The 9,963-nt window shown below is 39.4% G+C and overlaps 1 protein-coding gene across 18 annotated transcripts in view; it reads right to left on the bottom strand.

The window, feature by feature from the left end:
* Positions 1-9,963, bottom strand: part of Pcca (propionyl-CoA carboxylase subunit alpha) — a 399,147-nt gene that overhangs the window by 50,590 nt on the left and 338,594 nt on the right. The window lies entirely within an intron of this gene.

Genomic DNA, 9,963 nt, shown 5'->3' with positions numbered 1-9,963 from the left:
AGCTCACAGGCAATAAGAAGAAGCTCCCTACTAATGAGCAAGAAATACTATTGTTGGTTTAAACCTCAAAATGTTATAAGACTCCCATTTTTAAAATATATAACAGCATAAACTTTCTCTCTCTCTCTCTTTTTTTTTTTGGTACCCAGGATCGAACTCAGGACCTTGCACTTGTGAGGCTGGCACCAGAACCACTGAGCTAAATCCCCGGCCCCTAAACTTTCTCTTTTATGCTGTTTATTTCTTTTGCCTCTCTTTATCTAATGACCTTCCTGCACAATATGTGGTACTATCAGGGAAAAAAGAGCCTATGAAAATGAAAGGAATCAGTTAATATCATTTTGAGAAATGAAGAGAAACAATGTATTAGAAATACATATTAATCAAAAATGTACGTTCTTGGGCCGGGGATTTAGCTCAGTGGTTCCAGAGCCTGCCACAAAAGCCAAGGTCCTGAGTTCGATCCCTGGTACCAAAAAAACAAACAAATAAAAATGTATGTTCTTTGTTGTTCTGTGAGAATTAGGTTTGGTTTAAAAAACAAAATAATTAATATACAGTTTGGGCTACTTCTGCATTAATTATGACTTCCAGGGAACAAGGAAGAAGCCTACAGAGACTATTTAGAAGCAAGTTCTGTCTTCACATCCACTAAGATGTTATCATAAAAGAGACAGACAATAACAAGTGCTGGTGAGGATGTGGAGGAAGAGTCACTCATACATTGTTGGGTGAGGATGGAAAATGGAACAGCTGCTTTGGAAAACAGTCTGGCATTCCTTAAAAAGTTATGGATAGAGATAACAGTGATCCCAGAATCCCATTCCTAGGTATCACCCAGGAAGAATGAAAACATGTGTCCACACAAAACTTGTATTGATTCACAGCAGTATTATTCAAATCAGACAAAAAAAGGATGAAAACAACCCAAATGGCCATCAATTTAAGAATAAATATACAAAATGTGGCACATCCATACAATGATACTATTCACATTCATGTTTTTATGGTATTCACCTATAAAAGAGTATGAAGGACTGACATGTGTTACAACACGGACAAACCTTTGAAAATGGTATTCTAGGGCCGGGGATTTAGCTCAGTGGTTTCATCGCCTGCTGCGCAAGCACAAGGACCCAAGTTCGATCCCCAGTACCAAAAAAAAGAAAAAGAAAAAGAAAATGGTATTCTAAGTAAAAGTCACTCAAAACAGATATTGTAGGATTCCAGGTCTCTGAAATGTATAGAATGAGCAGATACACATACCAAAAAAAAATAGTGGCTTCCAGACACAGAAAATGGGGTGTGACTGGTATGGGGTATGGAATTTTTTGAAATGATAAAAATGCTCTAAAATTGACTATGGTGGTGGTTTCACAGCTCTGGGAATAGACTAAAAACTACTGATTTGCACACTTCTCAATAAAACTGTTTTTAAAAAGTCCATGAAACAGCTACTTGAAACTTCTCTACAGGTCAGGCACATAGGTAAAAGGTAAAAGTGGTCACACAAGAGAAAAAAATAGTAAACATGCAAAATACCTGCAAGAATGGCAACAAAACAGGGCTACAATAAATTTAAGAAAATTGCTTCTGAGGGCTAATACTTAGAATACATACTTAAAGCAGGATGTAAGGCAAAAGTAACTACTGGGGTTGGAGATGTAGCTCAGTGGCAGGGAACATGATTAGCATACGCAAGGCCCTGGCTTCCATCCCCAGTGCCACAAACAAATAACAAAAAACCCATTATTTTACACTCATAAAGGAAAAACATAAGCCTTTAACTTGGAATTTCACTTAAAAGTCAAATTAACTTATCTGCATTTGAAAATGAAGAAAAGAGGCTTAATTTATAATAGTTTTGACCTGCTCTTGACAAATATTTATTAAATATTTATTAAAATGCTTAAACTTGAAATAATACTATAGGCACTAGGAAGAAAACAAATAAGAGCAATTCAATTCTATACCTTCTGTTCAATAAAACTAGCATCTCCATGGCAGGTGGTACAGAGAACTCTACCCAGGGGGTTAATCAAAATTCCCTTAGAATAATTGAAAAGCATCTGCATTTTTCCCCCAGAAACCACAAAAAAGTCACAGTAAGCAGAACATATAGTCTTGATTATCAGCACTGAGCCTGTAGCAGCACAATGTGTTGTCTTCAGAAATTAAGTTACAGGACATGATGTCACTGTGCAATAAGTCAGTGCTGTCTCCCCTAATGAGATGGAAAAGCTCAAGAATATCAAAAGAGACGATGATAATAAGTTGCACGTGTGATGTTCGCTATTGTCACAAGCAAACCACAGATTGTGTGGAATGCAGTCTCTCTCAGGCAGGATGGTGCTGGGGGGACCTCAGAGGTCACTAACCTCAACCTTTCATTTTACAACAAAGAACACTGAGGTTCAGGAAGGTCACACAACCAGTTTAAGGCATTACAGGACTTGAAATGAGCTCTTCAGGGGCCCTTCATGAGACTTTCCTTGCTCTGAGTCCAGGCACCTCGAGGGTCTACCTGGAAATGGGAAATGAGGAGCTCATGGGAACTAAGCTGGCAACACTCTGCATACACAAGCTGTGTAAGTCGTCTGTGAAGGTGCAGGGCCACGGGGCTGGGGAACATTCAGAATCCCAGCTGCAGTGACCTGAGCATCAGCCTAGAGAGGGCAGAACAAAGCTATGTACCATTTGGGTCTGCAGCTTCGGGTTAGGTTGCTGAAGTCTCATCAACTGCAAGAGTCCTTTGTGAGAAGAAGATGAAAAGCAATGCAAAGGCACAGAGTAGACATGGGAGGGTCAGAAGGGATTTATCAGCTTCCTGCATGGCACAGGTACACTGCGTCAACCTTTGTTCCAAGCACCACATAAAGCAGACTTTAAGTACCACATAAAGCAGTTCTGAAATTCTGCTAATGAGCTTCCTCATTATTCTGATAAGCAGACTTAAAGATTTAGGCACAAATTAATAATTGCACATTCTGGTTTAGGCACCAGTCTGTGTGAGATTAGTTACCATAGGTCATTTCCTTAGATCTGATTACTTCTGGGTTCCCTGTGTATAATTTATGTTGTTTTAATTTTCTGTGCCTTTTTTCCCCCTGGTACTGGGGATTGAACCCAGGGCTTTTGCACTCAGCTACATTCCCATGCCTTTTTGTATTTTGTAAAAGGGTCTTGCTATGTCACTATGTCACAGGCTGGGCTCAGATTTGTACTCTTTTTGCCTCAGCCTCCCTGAGTGCTGGGAATATAGAATTATAATACCACACCTATGTATCTTTCAGTTTAACATTTTTGGGGGACTCACAGATCCAGAGAGAGACTGTCTCCCCCCACCCCATGGGCCTGCATGTCATGGCAGGCCCCCTTCTCTCAGAAAAGGTAAGGAACAATTTCTTTAAGGGGATTCATCTCTATATTGGCCTCAGTCACCTTCATAAATCCAAATCCACAGGTACACTTCCCGATATCCTGCAAAGTTGACACAAGACTGCAGACTAGACAGTCCGGAATTGCGGCATGACAAGGGCCACACGCTCCTGCCTGGCACCTCTCTTGCCGCCTCACAAGCTGCCTGTACACTGCAAGAGCGGCTACTTGGCAAAGCCAGGATTCAGGGAAAGCTCTCCACGCTGAGCACCCACAGAGCACTCAGCACATGATCATGTTCATGCAGGCTTATCTTCAACAAATCAGTAAACTGATACAACTGTATTAAACTGATCTTTTACTCTCAGTAACGGGTATTAACAGAAATGACCCAATAAGAAAAGTCTACAGATGAGCAAGCTTGAACTATAAAAAGTGTCTTTGCGAAATGTAACCTAGATACAATCAAGAAAAAATGACGACCTTTGAATCCTAACTTCAGACAATAATAGAGACAAACCTCATGTACAGAAAGATATTTGTCATAATTCTGTGCAGATGTAAGGGTACACATAGACAGCCAATAATAAACATTAGGACAAAACAGTGAAACAATACATGTGACATCTATTTGTGGGGCCCAGTTCTTTTTCCCATCTGATCAAGGTGTTGGAAGTTCTTTCAGTTCATGAATTAAAGCCAGAGTGAGATAATCTAGAGACAATGTGGGAAGAATAGCTGTGAACTATTATCCAGGGGCCAATTAAGAGTAAGTTTTCAGACTCTTAGCTTCACGAAGGGTTGGGGATATACTCACAGATATTTCCATGTACATGACTTTGGTGGTTTGACCTACAATTTTTTTAACTCTATGACGGTGTGAAAGCAATACACATCCAGTAGAAAAAGGACTTCAAATTTTCCATTTGGATCTTCTCCCCAGCTAGAGATATGCAGTATGATCATTTCTTTTTGTTTGGTACCGGGGATCAAACTCAGGTCCTTGCGCTTGCACAGCAGGTGGCGAAGCCACTGAGCTAAATCCCTGGCCCATGATCATTTCTTTTGATGCTGGGCAGTAGCTTTGAGGGCAGCTCCCAGTCAACCACACAATCACCAGGGGAAATGACTGATACCCTTACAGTGTGTGGCATTGCTAAGATCTGATGCCAGAAGTGTGATGTATTAAATGCATTTTTGGCTTACAATATTTTCAATTTATGATGGTTTTATTGGAACATAAGCCTGTCATAAATAATCTGCATGTGCCCCTGTACAATTACTGTCTAGACCAGGGACTCTCCACTTTGGCATGACTGATATTTTAGGTTGACCAAGTCTTTCAGTGTAGGGTTGTCCCTGCATTACACAGTGGTGAGCAGTCCCCACTAGATTCTGGTAGTAGCCCACCACTGGTAACAGTCCAGATGTCTCCAGACGTTACCGGATGTCCCTGAAGGGAGAATCACTCCTGATTGAGAGTCATAGGTTCAGACTTGTAATACTGAAGTATACTGCCAGACACTTACACATCAAAAACACCCTGTTATTCCTAAAATGCTTTAAGAAAGTTCAACATTTGGTTAAGTAAAGTAGGAGAGAACAGGGAAATGGGCTAAAGACTTAAATAAGAACAATTAATTTCTCATAATACATTTAAACAGGTATGACACACCATAATCATCTGAAACACCTAGCTAAGATTTTCTTACATTCTAATATAAACAGATGTTCATAAGCATCCTGCAGACATGAAGTACATTCCATTTATACTTAGCATTCCATGACAAATAAAAGGTTCACTGAGTTAAGAGGGCATAGCCACAGGATGAATAAAAAGTTGGCTTTTCAAAAAAATACAGGTTTTTTTTTTCCTTCTACATTTATCAACAGACTAAGCACCCAATTGTGAACTTAATTGAGATAACAATTTCAGATAATATGTCTTCAAGCAAGCAAGGAAAAGAAGGAAAAAGATTTGAGTCCAGTGAAGCAAGGGGAGACCAGAAGGCTACCACAAAAACAGAACCATTATATGTCAAGTGCCTATTATTTTCATGTATTTTACAAACATTTTCTTGTTCAACCCTTGCCCCTTCCATTAAAGTACATAATGTCTATCTTGCTGACGAGAACATTGAGGACCAGAGAGGTTAAGTAACTTGTTCAAGTTCACAGAGCTAGTAGATGGGAGATGTTAGATTCAAATACAGGGCATCAAGCTCCATCTATTATTCCTCCCCCAACTCCTGACAAACTCAGTACTCACTAACACCGTGATAGTGGTTCATGGGAGTTTCTCATGAGCACATAACTCAGTAATCCCACAGATTTCAAATTGAAAACATTCCAAAGAGCACTACATGTCTGATTTTTACCATAACTCTCAGGTGCTCTATGGCTTACTGATCATAGAAATGGAATGGAACTAAGTGAGCAAATACAAAGAGAAGTATTCTAAAATCCTAAACCATCATACAAATGTAAGGGATTATTTACTAAAATCAATGTTGAGGCTCTGACAGATGTCAGAAGAATATTGAGATACTCGGCAATCATCAGTGACAGCCTAGGATTGATACACTGCAGATCATGGGTAGCCACATGTAATGTAAATGATTCAGACACTGGGTGATGTCGTATCTCTGCAAGTGACTCTATTGGAGAATACAGGACACCTCCCCCTACAAAAGGTGGGCATTTTGCAGAGTCCCATTCTGAGCCTGTCCTCTGCTTCCTCCTGTCTTCTTGGGCAACCTCATTTCCAGCATGGTTTCTGCTCCATCTCACCTCTCCTGCTGACAAAGCACCAACTTTGATGCTCTTCCCTAATACTCTCCTGATCTCCACATTGGAAATATTCCTCACATCATGAGTGTCTCTCTGTCCTTTCAAACTAAAACCGGTCAAAATCTAACTCATCAGCTATTCTGTTTTCTGGTGTAACCCTTCTCTTCTGTTTATGAACCAACAGGAAGAAGATATTCAGAGTCTCTGGTGACACTGTGACCCTCTTCTTTCCAATCCTCCAATGACTCTCAAAACTTAGAGGAGACAGCCCAATCTGCGTGGCATGGTCCTGCATCTTCTAACCCCTGCTGGTCTAGTTTCACCCCCAAACAGACTTTTGTCCCCTACCTGCAACCTCACTAGCCAAGCCCACTCTTCCTTAAACACTCAGGCCAGCCTTAGGCCTTTGTGCCTTTGTTTATTTTATTCCTTCTCCTCCTCTCCCATCAGCTTTTGATCCTACAGTATTTCCACCATTTGCAGGTGTGGATCCCTTCTCTCTGAAATGTTTTCCCCTCTTGCAAACTTGATTCATCCTTAAAACTGCAGCCTGAGCTAGAGATCTCTAACTGGGGAGCTGGTTGTGATTCCTCCTCTTCCTTTATCCAAGTTCTAAGTAAGGCACCTCTACTTCACACATACTTGTGTTACCATTCCTATCGCATTAGACTGTAACCAGCTGTTTCCATTTCTGAATCTTTAGGGGACAGTGGGCTCATTTATGTCAGGTATATCTTTTACTTTTGATTTGCCAAAATCAATGTCTGTCACATAATCGATGATCAGTCAATATAAGATAATCACTAATTCTATTATCATAGCATTAAATCCTGGGTTTTATGCTTATTATCAAAATGATGTCTTTGTAAGATATAAAATGTAGATTCTTTTCTTCCCAGTTTTATTGACATAATAGTTGACAAATGAAATGTAGACTCTTAATCAGGGAGCTCTGCTCTACAGCCTGGACTTTTGTATTAGGGTTTGCATCAATTTTTATCTTGTTTTTTTTATTTTGTTTTTAAAGTAAACTGGTCTACAATTCTCTCTGCTGTCACATCGCTGTACACACAACCCATTCAGCACTTTCTGAGTTCCCTGTGAGAATGGAATGCACATTACCACAAAAACAATGTTCAAGAGTAAGACTGCATTATCATTATACCTTTTAGTCCTTATTTATACTTTCAGTTTCTCACACTAGAGAAACTATTCGGTATTTACACATGTGTGAAATAGGAAGAAAAGGGGCAAAGGGGAAGGGGAAGTGGGAGGGGTAGGAGAAAGGAAAGAAGGGAATGGAATTAATATGAGAAAATGAAAAAATGGAAACAAAGTCTTTGTAAATAGGGAGGAATGGAGGGGGTTGAAAGGAGGGCAGGGGAAAGGGGAAAAAATAAGAACCAAGAGAGACTATGTAAAGGTACAAATTTCCAATGATGAATGTCATTATATTGTATACCTAAAGTGTACCAATAAAATAAAATTTTTTTTAAATGTCCTTGGTAAAGCAGCAAGAGCTATTAATTTCATTAAATCTAAACTCTTGAGGGAAAAAAAGGGTAAGACTGCATTTATAGCCAATTTCATAAAATCTTACTCTACCCATATTTTGACTGAAATTTTCCACATAAAAGGGAAAATGCAGTATGGGATGCTACAGATTTACCCTTCTCTGAGCATTATAAAATGCATCTAAATGTCTGAAAGTGTCATCAACCCTTCAACAAAATGCCAGTTCGTGCCCACTGCCTGCTTCCTGCTGCTGATTGGCAAGGGTCAGGAGGAGAAGCTTGGCCCAGTGTGGATGATGAGGCTCTGTGCCTGAGGAAGGCTCTGGTTTCTGTGGCACATGCTTCCCATCCCCCTCTTTCCATCCAAGGAAAGTGGGGTCCAGGTTAGCCTGGGAGAGGTGGGCGAGTCCTATGCAGCAATTGGGTCAGAGATCCTACCAGAGAGGGAGCAGAAGTAGAAAGCCCTTGGCAGGACCGAGGGCTGTGAAATGGCTGTGAAGAAGGCAGTTGGGGACAGCTGGACAGTCAGGGCCCAATGCGGAGGAAATCCCAAACATAAATCCAAACTCGTCACTCCAGAAATGCCACTGATACAGAGAAAAGGGGATAGTGAGAGACTGACCTAAGGTAGTCACATATGTTGAGAGACTCCTTATCATTTGTAAGGCATAGAACACTGACAAAATTTTCTTGAGGTTTCTGTTTTTTGCAATAGGGTCTCACTCGATATGTGGTTCAGGCTGGCCTTGAACTTGCAGCAATCCTCTTCCCTCAGCCTCCTGACTGCTGAGATTATAGGTGTGCACCACCATGCCTCACTTTTGAAGTTTATTTTTGGAAGATGATACATAACCAAAAATGCAAGACATCATTTACTACTCTAAAGGGTCACTATAAAGAAAAATGATGGTAACTAATCTAGTTCTTTTATTTTCCAATTATATGGATTTCAAACAAATGGCAGTTTGCTCTATTAAAATTCAATGTCCATAAGTGAATTTTCAGAAGAAGTAGAACTTTCTGATGATATTTCTATATCTATAAATATGAATGATGCAAATTTTAGGCCCTGAGATATCAGATGACAAGATACAGCCCAAGCTTCAGCTCTTGCTAATTAAACAAATCAATTAAGAGACTGCAGTGGCAACTGTGTAGCTGCTGTTCTACGGTAGCAATAACAACCCCACGGGGAGGTCTTTCACTACATTAAAATGCTGTCCTCCACAACTCCATCTGATATTATTAGAAACAGTTATTTGTGTCTTGCTGTCATATTAGTTGCAAAGGCAAATTATGAAAATATGCAGACCAGAATGGTCCCAGTATGAGATCAGGTTGGGTTTTCAGCCTCCAAGGGAACAATCTGAAATTCCGAAGTTCCCCAAAGTCCTTTAATGGAACTGATAAATCTATCAGCACAGCACCCATTTAGAAGCCAGGTAAGGGTCGCGTATTTACATACTTTCCTGCTAAGCTGATACAACTCAATGAGATGGATTATCATATTAAGTTTACCCTCCTGAGTTAAACTGATGGAGTTCAAAATTGTTTTCGATGGTTGTCATTAATCGCTGTTACTTCGTAAATGCTTACTTTGCAATCTAATTGTGCTGGTGTATCAAGGGTCATATTAATAGCATTCTTAATGGTAAATCTTTGTAAAACATGTTTATTCTACTCATCACTTAAGCTTTCAAAGCTAATAAGAAATAAAGTATATTTATTATTAATAAAAACAATTTAAAATGTACAATTTGAGATTTAAATTAGCTTTAAGAACTTTAGCATCATTTGGTTTCATTAAGATCTCTGGCTAAGCTTCAAAGACACAGAATTTGATAGTTACTCAAGAGTCTTTGGTTGAATGCCAATGCCACAGCCATAGAGAAGACATTCAAGAGAATCTAAGCTTCTTTTCCCTTTCAGACAATTTGAAATATTTTTTCCAGGGGGGACATATCACTGAGATATGTTTGCTCTGTTACTGTGCTTTAAAAATTAAATATAAACAATGATTATGATATAAAAGTTTTGAAAAAATGATAACTTCTACATTCTTAAGGTAATAAAAAATATTCATCCTTAATGTTCAGTATAGTTCAAGCAGAAATTGTGGTTCAATAAAACATTACCTCTTTCATTCCTTTGTGAGCTTATAACCATCTGATGTACACTGTCTCACAGTTAACCAGAAACACAAACAACATAAAAACTCAATATGTGAATAGATACAAATATCCTAAAACACTAGAACACATAGCTTAGCAACAAAGTGCAT

The sequence above is a fragment of the Heterocephalus glaber genome, unplaced genomic scaffold (assembly GCF_053883595.1).
Source record: "Heterocephalus glaber isolate CG9 unplaced genomic scaffold, H.glaber_assembly_v1.0 deba00001579, whole genome shotgun sequence".
Lineage (NCBI taxonomy): Eukaryota > Metazoa > Chordata > Mammalia > Rodentia > Bathyergidae > Heterocephalus > Heterocephalus glaber.
Note: the sequence above shows the minus strand (reverse complement) of the source record. Positions and strands in the feature narration are given on the sequence as shown.